Here is a 13,774-nt window from a genome sequence, read left to right as displayed (position 1 = left end):
TACTTGGGAGGGTGAGGTGGGAGGATCATTTATGCCCAAGAGTTCAAGGCTATGGTGAGATCTGACTGTACCACTGCACTCCAGCCTGGGTGGCAGAGCAAGACCCTGTCTCAAAAATAAATGTTACGAAACAATTTCTAGTTATGGTGCTGGTAACTGATTCCTGGCTTAACTGCACTAGGGAAGGGACGCAAAAATTCTATATGCATTTAATCCTTTACAATTTGCAAAACTTGCCTTATGGTCTACCATATATCCAATTTTTGTAAATGTTCCACATTTGCTCAAAATGTATGTTTAGTCCACAGTTGTTTGGGGTATGTGTGTGAGATAGAGAGAGAGACAGACAGAAAGTGAAAGAGATGCCAAGTTTATTAGTTGGGTTGTTTAAATATTCTATATTGGGTTTTAATTTTTTGTCTGCTTATTTTATCAATTACCAAAAAAAAAAAAAAACCTTCATTAAAATATCTTACAACAATGATTGGTACTAGGTACAAATTAGGAATTGTTAGGTATCTCAGTAAACTAAACCTTTTATCATTACAAAATGTCCTTTAGTATCTCTTGCTATGCATCTTGATCCAACGTCTACTTTGTTATACTACCTTTCTTTGTTTAGTGTTTGCATGATGTATCTTTTTCATCATTTTACTTTCAACTTTTCTTTACTCTTTAATGTTGTTTGCTTTGGTTTGTTTGAGAGGGAATCTTGCTCTGTCACCCAGGCTTGTGGAGCTGCCCAAGGCCTTGGGAGCCCACCCCTTGTATCAGCAGGCCTTGCATGTCAGACATGGAGTCAAAGGAGATTATTTCAGAGCTTTAAGATTCAGTGACTGCCCTGCTGGGTTTCAGACTTCCATGGAGACTGTAGCCCCTTTATATCAGCCAATTCTCCCATTTGGAATGAGAGCATTTACCCAATGCCTGTATACCCACTGTATCTTGGAAGTAACTAAATTGTTTTTTATTTTACAGGCTTGTAAGTGGAAGGGACTTGCCTTGTCTCATATGAGACTTTGGACTTGGACTTTTGAGTTCATGCTGGAATGAGTTAAGACTTTGAGGAACCATTGGGAAGGCATGATTGTGTTCTGAAACATGAGAAGGACATGAGGGTTAAGGGGTGCTGGGGTGGAATGATATGGTTTGGCTCTGCGTCCCCAACTAAATCTCATATTGATTTGTAATTCCCACTTTCAGAGGAGGGACCTGGTTGGAGGTGACTGGATCATGGGGGCGGATTTCCCCCTTGCTGTTCTTGTGATAAGCAGTGAGTTCTCATGAGATCTGATGGTTTAAAAATGTGGCACTTCCCCTTTCTCTCTCTCTCTCCTGTCATCAAGTGAATATGTGCATGCTTCCCCCTTTGCCTTCTGTTGTGACTGTAAGTTTCCCAAGGCCTCACCTAGTCTTGACTCCTCTATAGCCTGAAAAACTGTGAGTCAATTAAACCTGTTTTCTTTTTTTTTTTTTTTTTTTTGAGACGGAGTCTCGCTCTGTCGCCCAGGCTGGAGTGCAGTGGCGCGATCTCGGCTCACTGCAAGCTCCGCCTCCCGGGTTCACGCCATTCTCCTGCCTCAGCCTCCCGAGTAGCTGGGACTACAGGCGCCCACAACCGCGCCCGGCTAATTTTTTGTATTTTTAGTAGAGACGGGGTTTCACCGTGGTCTCGATCTCCTGACCTTGTGATCCGCCCGCCTCGGCCTCCCAAAGTGCTGGGATTACAGGCGTGAGCCACCGCGCCCGTAAACCTCTTTTCATTATAAACTACCTAGTCCCAGGTAGCTCTTTATAGCAATGTGAAAATGGACTAATATACTTGGTTAGCAGTATTCCTAGGTATTTTATTCTTTTCATAGCAATTGTGAATGGGATTGCATTCCTGATTTGGCTCTCAGCTTGACTGTTGAAAGCTGGAGGCATCATGCTACCCAACTTCAACCTATACCACAGGGCTACAGTAACCAAAATAGCATAGTGCTGGTACAAAAACAGACACATGGACCAATAAAACAGAATCGAGAGCCCAGAAATAAGCTGCATACCTAACATCCATCTGGTCTTCAACAGCTGACAAAAATAAACAATGGGGAAAGAAATATCTGTTCAATAAACACATCTGACAAAAGTCAAATATCCAGCATCTACAAGGAACTTAGACAAATTTACAAGGAAAAAACAACCCCATTAAAAAGTGGGCAAAGGACATGAACAGACACTTCTCAAAAGGGAACATACACACAGCCAACAAGCATATAAAAAAAGCTCACCATCACTGATCACTAGAGAAATGGAAACCAAAACCACAATGAGATCCCATCTCACACCAGTGAGAATGACTATGGTGAAAATGTCAAAAATAACAGGTGCTGGTGAGGCTGTGGAGAAAAAGGAGAGCTTATACGCTGTTGGTGGGAGTAGAAATTAGTTCAACCACTGTGGAAAGTAATGTGGCAATTCATCAAAGAGCTAAGAACAGAGCCACCATTAGACCCGGCAATCCCATGAATGGGTATATACCTAAAGGAATATAAATCATTCCTAAAGGAATATAAAGACATGTACACATATATATTCATAGCAGCAGAAGTTACAATAGAAATGATAGGGAATCAACCTAAATGCCCATCAATGACAGATAGGGTAAAGATAATGTGAAACATATACACCATGAAATACTATGCAGTCATAAAAAAGGATGAGATTATGCCCTTTGCAGCAACAAAGCCAAATACCACATGTTCTCACTTATAAGTGGAAACTAAATGATGAGAACACATACACACATAGAGGGGAATGACACTGGAGCCTACCAGAGGGTAAAGGGTGGGAGGAGGGAGAAGATCCAGAAAAATAACTAATGAGTACTAAGCTTAATACCTGGGTGATGAAATAACCTTACAACAAACCCCCCATGACTTGAGTTTACCTATTTAACAAACCTGCACATGTATCCCTGAACTTAAAATAAAAGTTTAAAAAACTCATTCCATTATAGAGAATATAAATATTAATATAGCAATCTTTAAATCCACTATAACACTGTTTGCTATTATCCAAGTCTCTTATTGTTCCTTTGTGTTTCTTCTCATGTGTTCTTTAGATTATTTTATTATTTATGATTATACAGTCTTATATGATTCTTTTTTTTTTTTTCTTTTGAGATGGAATCTCCATCTGTCACCCAGGCTGGAATGCAGTGGCACAATCTCAGCTCACTGCAACCTCCGCCTCTCAGGTTCAAGCGATTCTCCTGCCTCAGTCTAAGTAACTGGGATTACAATCATGAACTACCATGCCCAGCTACTTTTTTGTATGTTTAGTAGAGACGGGGTTTCACCATGTTGGTCAGGCTGGTATTGAACTCTTGACCTTGTGATCCTCCCACCACAGCCTCCCTAAGTACTGGGATTACAGGCGTGAGCTACCATGTCTTTTTTTGAGACAGAGTCTTGCTGACATGCCCAGGCTGGAGTGCAATGGCGTGATCTCAGCTCACTTCAAACTCTGCCTCCTGGGTTCAAGTGATTCTCCTGTCTCAGCCTCCTGAGTAGTCGGGACTATAGGCGTGCACCACCGCGCCCAGCTAATTTTTGTATTTTTAGTAGAGATGCGGTGTGACCATATTGGCCAGGCTGGTCTCCAACTCCTCACCTCAGTGACCCGCCCACCTTGGCTTGCCAAAGTGCTGGGATTACAAGTGTGAGCCACCACACCGAGCCAACATTCTTACATGATTCTCTTAGTGGTTTTCCCAGAGATTACAACATGCCTTCTGGACCACTTGAGTTGAATATAAGTTAGAAGTTTTACTACTTACTACGATAATGAAAGGAAGTTAGAATACTTAACTCCATTTGCCCCCTTACCAAAGTTACATATTATTTTGTCACAAATGTTAATACTCATAAGCCCATAAGAGTTTATTTAGTGTTTATTTGAATTGGTGCATATACATTATCCTTAATGCTCTTCATTTCTTCTTGCATCTCTAAACTTCCATTTTTGATCATTTTTTTCTGTCTAAAGAACATTCTTTTGTATTTCCTTTCTTGAGTGTCTGCCAGTGACTGGTTTCTGCTTTTGAAAAATACCTTAATTCTGCCTTGTAATTTGGAACATTTTCCACTAAATACAGAATATCATGTTTGCATTTATTTCATTTTAGCAAGTTGAAGATAGATTCCCATTGTAACCGCCTGGATATCATCTGACAGTCCTATTGTGGCTCCTTTTTTGGTAATATGTCTATTTTTTTCCTTTGGATAGCGTTAAGATTTTCTGTCTTTGGTTTAAAGTAGATTTATTGTGGCTTTTCTAAGTGTGAATTTTATTCTGCTTGGTGGTAACAGTTTTTCCTGAATCTGTTGCTTAATTCTTTTGTCAGTTTTGAAAAAAATTCTAAACCAAGTATCCTTTTATGTTGATTCTACTCTATTTTAAAATCTCTATTCTTCTGGTACCCCAACTATACATACATTAGATTTTTCAACATATCCAATATGTTTCATTTATTTTTTTCAGTGTTCTTTATCATTTTATCTGTGGTTGCTTTGATATAGATTTTTTTTGAACTATCATCTAGTTCTTCACTTTTCTCTTCAACTAGGTTGACTCATTTTAAAATCCATTCATTGAGCTCTCAATTTCCATTAATGTAGTTCTCATTTCTACAATTTCCAATGGACTGTTTATTGACACTTTTAGTCCCTGCTGAAAATCTCTATCTTGTCTTTAATCCCTTGAAAATAATTATCTTAATTGTTTTACAAATATATATCTGATAAATTCATTATCTGAACTTTATATTCATCTCTTTCTATTGCCTATTGTTTCTCTCGTTGTTTGGTAACATGTCTTTTGTGTGCATGGTTATTTTTGATGGAGCAGAACATATTGCATATGAAAAATCGCAACAATTATTTGAGACTCTGCGTGATATTATTTTCCTGTACAGAGGATTTACTTTTGCTTCTGGAAGGCAGCTAGTCATCCAGGGACACTAACAATGCTTTATCCTAGTGCTTTAAAGCTTTTGGCCTCAAGAACACTTTGCCTCTTTAAAGTTATTGAAGACCTCAAGTAGTTTTTTTTTTTTTTTCTTCATGGGTTCCATCAATATTACCAAAATAGAAATTAAAAGATACTTTATTTATTTTTTTATTTTGAGACAGAGTCGCGCTCTGTCACCGCAGCTGGGGTGCAGTGGCATGATCTCCGCTCACTGCAACCTTCGCATCCCACTTTGAAGCGATTCTCCTGCCTCGGCTTCCTGAGTAGCTGGGATTACAGGTGCCTGTCACCACACCCAGCTAATTTTTGTATTTTTAGTAGAGATGGGGTTTCACCATCTTGCTCAGGTGCTCTTGAACTCCTGACCTCAAGTGTTCTACCTGCCTCAGCCTCCCAAAGTGCTGAGATTACAGGTGTGAGCCACCACGCCCAATCTGATATATTACTTACTAATTAATGAAAAAATAAACTCATTGTATATTGGCATGTTTAACACATTTCTATTAAAAAAACCTGTATTTTCCAAAATTTAAAAAAAATAGTGAAAAGAGTAACATTGCAAATCTCTTCAATGTCTAGCTTAATAGAATACAGATGAATTCTCTTATCTGCCTCTATATTCAAATGGCTAAAATGTTACTTTGGTTGAAATATGGGGGAAAAATCTAGCCTCATAAAGATATATATGAGGAAAGAGAGGAGTATTATTTAAATAGCCTTTTTAGATAACTTCAGATCAATCATCCAATGATATCAAATCACTGGATATTCCTTGATACTAGACCAACACTCAAAAAGTGGTAGTTTCTTTAAGTTAAAATGTATAACCTAGTTTCAGTGGGGTCAAGATGGCCAATTAGAAGCAGCTACAGTGCTTTGTACTCATGGAGAGTATAAGGGTCAGAGAAAGCAGAAAGAAACATGAAAATGGCTCAACAGACAAAGACAGGTTTCTTTTGGAGAATAAACCAGAGACAGGCTTCTGGCTGATTTAGGTCAGGAGCATTCTCTCTTACAGACTAAGGGTATTTAAGGGTTTAAGGAGGAAGAGCTTATCGCAGGCTCGGAATGTTTCTGGAAGGGAGTTTAACTCAGGACTGGAATGTTTTTGGTCAGAGACGTCTTTGTGGTTTATGGTCATGCTAACATTAGGCATTAGGCTGAGTGTTTGGGGCTGAATTTAGGCGGTTTTTTAATCAAAGGGAACTTAAAATGGTGCTGTTTGTCCAAGACGGCAATGCTCCTGCTCTGTCAGAGAGGAATGAAAGGGGTGAGTAAATACAGCACCTTCAACTGAAACATCCAGGTACTCACATTGGGACTGATCAGGGAAACAACTCGACCCACGGAGAACAGAGAAAAGCAGGGCAAGGTGACAGTCTACCCAGGAGCTACACACAGCCAAGGGAACCCCTGGCCCCAGCCAAGGGAAGCGGCGAGTGAATGTGTGACCCCGGGAAATCACACTTCTCCCATGGATCTTTGCAACCCTTGGATGAGGAGACCCCCTCGTAAACCCACTCCACTAGGGCCTGGGGGTCCGACACAATGTTGTCTGGAGCCTCAGCAAAGCAACTGCTCAGGCAGTCACAAAGACCCAGGAGCTTTACATATTCCAGCCCTGGGATCTCCAGCAAAAATGACTGCAACTCAGGCAAGGTAGGAGGTCGGTACATACCCCTAGGAAGAGGACTGAATCCAGGGACCCTCATTTCCACAACACTTCATAAGACTGACTGGCTTGGAATTCCAGCTAGCCACCGGCAACAGGGTAGCCCCTGCCTGGGACAGAACAGAGCCAGGGCTGGGTGGGGGCAGGGGCGGGGGGTGGGGACGGACTGCCATCTTTGCTATTGGAGATTCAACAGTTCCAGCATGCCTATGGGCTTTGGAGAGCCCAAACAGTCCAGACAAGAAAGGGATCCCCCAACACAGCACAGCTGCTTTACCAAAACATGGCCTGGCTGCTTATTTAAGCAGGACCCCCATCCAATTCCTCCTCAAGGGGCAGGAGCTCCTAGCTCGGTCCTTCAGCCACCTTGCCCATATTCTACAGACAGCTCTGCTCTCTCCCTAGGATGGAGCGCCTGGGGGAAGGGGTGGGCCACCACCTTTGTTGTTTGGACCACACAGCTACTCCAGCCTGCCAGCTTTGGGGAGTCCAAATGGTACAGACAGGAAGGGACCCCCCAGCACAGCACAACTGTTTTCCCAAAGTATAACCAGGCTGCTTCCTTAAGTGGGACCCCAATTCATTCCTCCTCACTGGGCAGGACCTCACAGCTGGGGCCTCCAGCCTCCCTTGCCCATATTCTATGGACAAAGTTTTGATTTCTCCTTGGGACAGAGTGCCTGGGAGGAGGGGCAGGCTGCCACCTTTGCTGTTTGGGCAACTCGGCTACTCCAGCCTGTGGGATCTGGAGGGTCCAAGCCAACTGAAGCATAGGTGGTTCCCTAGCACAGCACGGCTGTTTTGTCAGTGTGTGGCCAGACTGGTTCTTAAGTAAAACCCTGATCCATTCCTCCTCGCTGGGCAGGTCCTCCCAGCTGGGGCCTCCAGCTACCCCCCACCAGTGTTCTATAGTGAACAGAGTTCTAATGTCCCCCGGGGATGGAGAGCCTGGAGGGCAAGGAGGGTCACTACCTTTGCTGCTTAGGCACCTCAGCTGATCCAGCCTGCAGTCCTTAGAGAGCCCAAACTGATCAGAGGCTGAAGGGATCACCCAGCACAACACAACTATTCTACCAAAAAGCAGCCAGACTGCTTCTTTAAATGGATCCTTGATCTTGTTCCTCCTGACTGGGTGAGACCTCCCAACTGGGGTCTCCAGTCACCTCCTACAGGTGCATTTGGGTGGGCAACAGGTCAGTACCCCCCTATACAATGGAGCTTCCAGAGGGAAGGGATAGGCTGCCACCTCAATGGTTTCATAGCTTTCACTGGTGATACCTCCAGGTACTGGAAAAACCGAGGTGACTAGAGTCTGGAGCAGACCACCAGTAAATTGCAGCAGCCCTACAGAAGAGGGGCCAGACTATTAAAAGAAAAATAAACAAACAGCAACAATACAAAAACCCTATCCAAAAGTCAACAACCTCAAATATCGAAGGTCAATAAGCCCACAAAGATGAGAAAGAATCAGCACAAAAAACACTTAAAACTCAAAAAGCCAGAGTGCCCTCTTTCATCCAAATGACCACAACACCTCTCCAGCAAGGGTTCTGAACTGGGCTGAGGCTGAGATGGCTGAAATGACAGAAACAGGCTTCAGAATGTGGATAAAAATGAACTTCAGTGAGCTAAAGGAGCATGTTGCAACCCAAGGCAAGGAAGCCAAGAATCATGATAAAACAATGCAAGAGTCGACAGCCAAAATAGCCAGAATAGAGACGAATATAATTGACCTGATAGAGCTGAAAAACACACTACAAGAACTTTACAATGCAATCACAAGTATTAACAGCAGAATAGACCAAGTGGGGAAAAGAATCTCAGAGCTTGAAGACTGTCCTTCTGAAACAAGACAGGTAGACAAGAATAGAGAAAAAAGAATAAAAAGCAATGAACAAAACCTCCAAGAAATATCGGCTTGTAAAGAGACCAAATCTACAACTGACTGGGGTACCTGAAAGAGATGGGAAGAATGGAATCAACATGGAAAACCTATTTTATGATATCATCCAGGAGAACTTCCCCAACCTAGCTAGACAGGCCAAAATTCAAATTCAGGAAATCCAGAGAACTCCAATAAGATATTCCTTGAGAAGATCATCCCCAAGACACACAATCATCAGATTCTCCAAGGTCGAAATGAAAGAAAAAATGTTAAGGGCAGCCAGAGAGAAAAAATGGGTCATCTACAAAGGGAAGCCCATCAGACTAACAGTGGACCTCTCTTAGCACAACTCTTACAAGCCAGAAGGGATTGGGGGCAAATATTCAACATTCTTAAAGAAAAGAAATTCCAGGCCAGGCGAGGTGCTCACATCTGTAATCCCAGCACTTTGGGAAGCTGAGGTGGGCAGACCACTTGAGGCCAGGAGTTCGAGACCAGTCTGGCCAACATGGTGAAAGCCTATCTCTACCAAAAAATACAAAAATTAGGCGGGCATGGTGGCACACTGCCTGTACCCCCAGTTACTTGGGAGGATGAAGTGGGAGAATCGCTTGAATCTGGGAGGTGGAGGTTGCAGTGAGCTGAGATTGCGCCACTGCACTCTAGCCTGAGTGACAGAGTGAGACCCTGTCTCCAAAAAAAAAACTCCAGCCCAGAATTTCATATCTGACCGAACTAAGCTTTAGAAGCAAAGGAGAAATAAGGGAAGGGAAAAATCGTTACCAGCCACTACAAAAACATACTGAAGTACACAGACCAGTGACACCATGAGGCAACCACACGAACAAGTCTGCAAAATAACCAGCTAGCATCATGATGACAAGGAAAAAAAGAAAAAAGAAAAAAAGAAAAAAAAAAAAAAGCAGGGGTTGCAATCCTAGTTTCTGACAAAACAGACTTTAAAGATCAAACAAGATAAAGGAGGGTATTACATAATGATAAATGGTTCAATTCAACAAGAAGACCTAACTATCCTAAATATATATATACACCTAATACAAGAACACCCAGATTCATAAAGCAAGTTATTAGAGACCTTCAGAGACTTTATCTCCCATGCAATAATAGTGGGACACTCTAATACCTCACTGACAATAGTAGACAGATCAGCAAGACAGAAAATTTACAAAGATATTCAGTTCCATAAAATATGGAAAAAATCCAAAATCTGAAACATTTCTGGTCCCAAGCATTTTGGATAAGGAATACTCAACCTATAGAATAATTTTAATGCTACTGCCTTGATTTATATTAAGGTTTCAGTAGTTTCACCCACCATTGCTTTTGCACTGTCAATGCAAATATCTGCACAGTGAAAAGGGCAAGTACTGTCTTAATATTTTTACTATAGTTTTGTCATTGTGAACCCCTTGAAAGTTTTTGAGTACCTCCAAAAATGTGTGGGCCACAGTTTGCAAACTATGGCTTTATTCCAATTATGCATTGAGATTATTTAAAACTGGGTATTAGTCCCTGTGAGAATAGGTCTATTTTTTTTGAAGAGGCTAAATTTTATTTAAGAAATTGTGTATACCAATAACTAAAATCATTTTTAAAGGCACTCTGATGAAACTGCATTTTTCAGCCTTACAGGACACCCTGGACAGTTTTTACTCTAGATTTCAATGTCATCCCACCCTGCTTCTTCCTTCACCAATACTGAAGGAAGTTCATTTTGCTCCCTGCCAGTCACACAGGCAGATAGGAGAGGCAGGTATGGCCTTTGTTTTCAATAGTTCTTGATTCTTTGATGTGAAGTGCAGTAGCACAGTCATTTAAACTCAATCCCACTTCTCTGCATCTTATAAAGTAAAACAGCTAAAAGGAGTAAAATAAGAAGGCAATGCTTGTGGGATGTAGTGTATATTGGCAGCACAGTCCTCATTACTATTTACATAATTGTTTCTCCTGTTTAATCATTTCTTTTGAAGGCAGTGGATTTTAGTCTTGTTTTTGTTCTCTTCGATTTATCAATCTCAGACATATTGGGTTTGTCACACATGGTCAGAGAAGAAGCAGAGTAAGTTGCATGAGTGAGTAGAGGCTGGTCTGTGCAGTGACCACAGCCAAGTGTAGAATAGGTCTATTTTTGGTTCAATCCTGCTTCTGAGCTGTGGCTCTTTGGGTTCTAAACAAAAACTTAGACATTTACCATCACCCCATACCTTGATAGGCTTTGAACTCCAAATGCCTGTGAAAGGTCTGCTTTACTTCTCACTTAACCTTCTGGATTTACCTACTTTTCTTTATCTTGGTATCACAAACTCTCATTCCTTGTTAGCTCTTTAGAGTCAGCATATACATTTAAAAAAAAATTTTTAGACTAGTATTTCTAGTTGTTTTCAATGGGAGATTTGGTCCAAACTATCAAAACTGCAATTGCTTGCAGCTTCTAGGCATTAAACTGTTTCTTATGGTTTTTGTTAACTATAAAAATAAACAATGCCTGTGGTAAAAAAATAATAATAATACAGATATACAGTTTAAAATGGTAACTTCTCTGTCCCTACCATGTCGTCCCATTTTCTAATTCCTGGCCTCCTGCAAAGAAATGCACTTTCACAAATTTGGGGTAAGTACTTCCACTCTTTTCTCTATACATTTATATACATATATTTTTACAAATACACATTTTTTAAAGTATAAATGAGTTCATGCTACATTTTTACTTTTCCTAATTTCTCTCTTACAGAGTAATCTTTACTTTTTAGTTAACTCAATGATAAATAACAATAATTAACATTTTTTAAGTGGTTACTCTGTGTCACGCACAGTCATGGGTGCATTAATGGATTATTTCATTTGTTCTTCACTACAGTCTTGTGAAGATAAGTGTCGTTACCATTTTACAGGTCAGAAAACTGAGTTTCAGTGAAGTGAAATATACCTACTCAAAGGTACACAGCTGATATATTTTAGTGTGGATGTTAAACCTGAATGTGTTAATTAAACTTTGTCAACATTTTAATGCTATCATATTTCTGAAGTGTATACTATCATGCAGTGTAACATTTACAAAATATCTTCTAATGGTATAAACATGCTCTATACCAAGGTCAGTTTCCTGGTTTTGACATTTTACCGTATCAGATGTAACAAATTGCAGAAACTAAGTGTAGGGTATAAGGGGCCATTCTGTACTGTCCTGTCAAATTTCTGTGTGTCTATAATTATTTAGAAAATAAAGAGTCACTAAAAACTTACATAGGGTATGATTCCATTTAGGTAAAATTTTTGAAATGGCAAAATTATAGAGAGGCACAATAGATTAGTGGTTGCCAGAGATGGTAGAGGGGGAGAGAGATGTGTATGTCTTGTAAGTCAACACCACAGATCTTTGTGGTTGTGAAAGAGCTCTGTATCTTGATTATGATAGTCATTATACCAATCTATACATGATAAATTGCATAGGCCTCCCCACCACACACATATAGTTGTGTATATAAAATGGGCAAAATCTGAAAAAACTCTGTGCATTACACCAATGTCAGTTTCCTGGTTTTGTTACCATATTATATGTATGTAAAATATTACCATTGGAGGAAATGGGGTGAAGGGTATAGGAGACCTCTTCTTACTATATTTGAAACTTCCTGTCAATCTATAACTATTTCAAAATAAAAAGGAAACATAATTTAACAAGTACACCAAAACACTCCTCAAAAAACCACTTCGGACAAATGTTGGTTTATCATATTGTAAAGTAACCAGTTAGAGTGAATTGTTTTCATTAGGAATTACTGGTTTTTTGCAGTCAAACCAAACTTGTCAAGACTGTAATACTGAAGAAAAGCAATGGAGGGGCAATAAGTACAAATTGCTTCAAGAGTCAACTAAAGGCCAGGTGTGGTGGCTCACACCTGTAATCCCAGTACTTTGGGAGGTCAAGGCAGGAGGATTGCTTGAGACCAGGACTTTGAGACCAGATTGGGCAACATAGGGAAACCACGTCTCTATGTGGAAAAAAAAAAAAAAATTGGCCAGGCGTGGTGGCTCAAGCCTGTAATCCCAGCACTTTGGGAGACCGAGGCGGGTGGATCACGAGGTCAGGAGATCGAGACTATCCTGGCTAACATGGTGAAACCCCGTCTCTACTAAAAATACAAAAAACTAGCCGGGCGTGGTGGCGGGCGCCTGTAGTCTCAGCTACTTGGGAGGCTGAGGCGGGAGAATGGCGTGAACCCGGGAGGCGGAGCGTGCAGTGAGCCGAGATCACGCCACTGCACTCCAGCCTGGGAGACACAGCGAGACTCCGTCTCAAAAAAAAAAAAAAAAAAAAAAAAAAAAAAAAAAAAAAAAAAAAAAAAAAAAAAAAAAATTTTAGGTCAATTAAAGTTCTGATTTAGGTATTTGGAATTCAAGTAATCAAATTTTCCTCTTTGGAGAAAATTATTCTTTTTTTGGTTAGGGTTGATTTCACCAACTTTAAGATCCTCCCCAGTGGAAAACTGCATATATTAAACAACACATGGAAAGCAATAATAGCTAAACTTACCTGGCTATTACTACCCACCAGGCACCATTTTATGTAATTATGCCCATAAACACATATTAAGCTCAGAATACTCTGCTGCAGATGTTTTAATATTCCCATTTTATTGATAAGGAGAAAGCAACAGAGTTGCTTCACAGTTAGGAATGTAGCAAGTTGTAAAGAGTTTCTGCTATAGCTAAATTTCTAGACATCTTTTAAGTCTCATACTTTGGGTTTTTACAAAATTTCTCCAATGAAAAGAATATTATCTTAATTATTGTCATTAGCATTAGTTTGATGGACTATTTGCTTTATTTAATGGACCATTTGCTCATCTGCTCTATTTTGCTCACGAGGCAGAAAATATAAGAAGCAACAATATTTTGAAAAGTGTGCTTTCTTTCCTCGGGTTCAAATAACAAGAGTTAACCTGAGAGAGAGAAAGAATAGGAAATTTGGAATTTGAAACCAAAGGGAAGGAACTGATATTTAACTTACCACAGTTTCTCCAACATGTTTGCGATAACAAAAATAGCTGATCTCTGAAGACCTCATAAGCCCTAATCTTTGATATTATTTTTGTAACTCGAGTGCCGTGACACCATCCCTGAGGCAACACGGTAGTGGGGAAACGGAGATATGCGTCAGACATGAAAGGCAGGGGAAG

The 13,774-nt window shown here is 40.5% G+C and overlaps 1 protein-coding gene across 2 annotated transcripts in view; it reads right to left on the bottom strand.

Moving 5' to 3' along the window:
* SS18 (SS18 subunit of BAF chromatin remodeling complex) overlaps positions 1-13,625 on the bottom strand; it is a 108,898-nt gene extending 95,273 nt beyond the window's left edge. For both annotated transcript variants that reach the window (XM_050767142.1, XM_050767146.1), the window contains exon 1: positions 13,606-13,625. The gene's annotated coding sequence lies outside the window, so the exon portion shown is untranslated. The remainder of the gene's footprint in view (positions 1-13,605) is intronic.
* Between the last annotated feature and the right edge of the window lie 149 nt (positions 13,626-13,774).

Source organism: Macaca thibetana, chromosome 18 (assembly GCF_024542745.1).
Source record: "Macaca thibetana thibetana isolate TM-01 chromosome 18, ASM2454274v1, whole genome shotgun sequence".
Taxonomy (NCBI): Eukaryota; Metazoa; Chordata; class Mammalia; order Primates; family Cercopithecidae; genus Macaca; species Macaca thibetana.
This window is presented reverse-complemented; position numbering and strand designations above follow the sequence as displayed.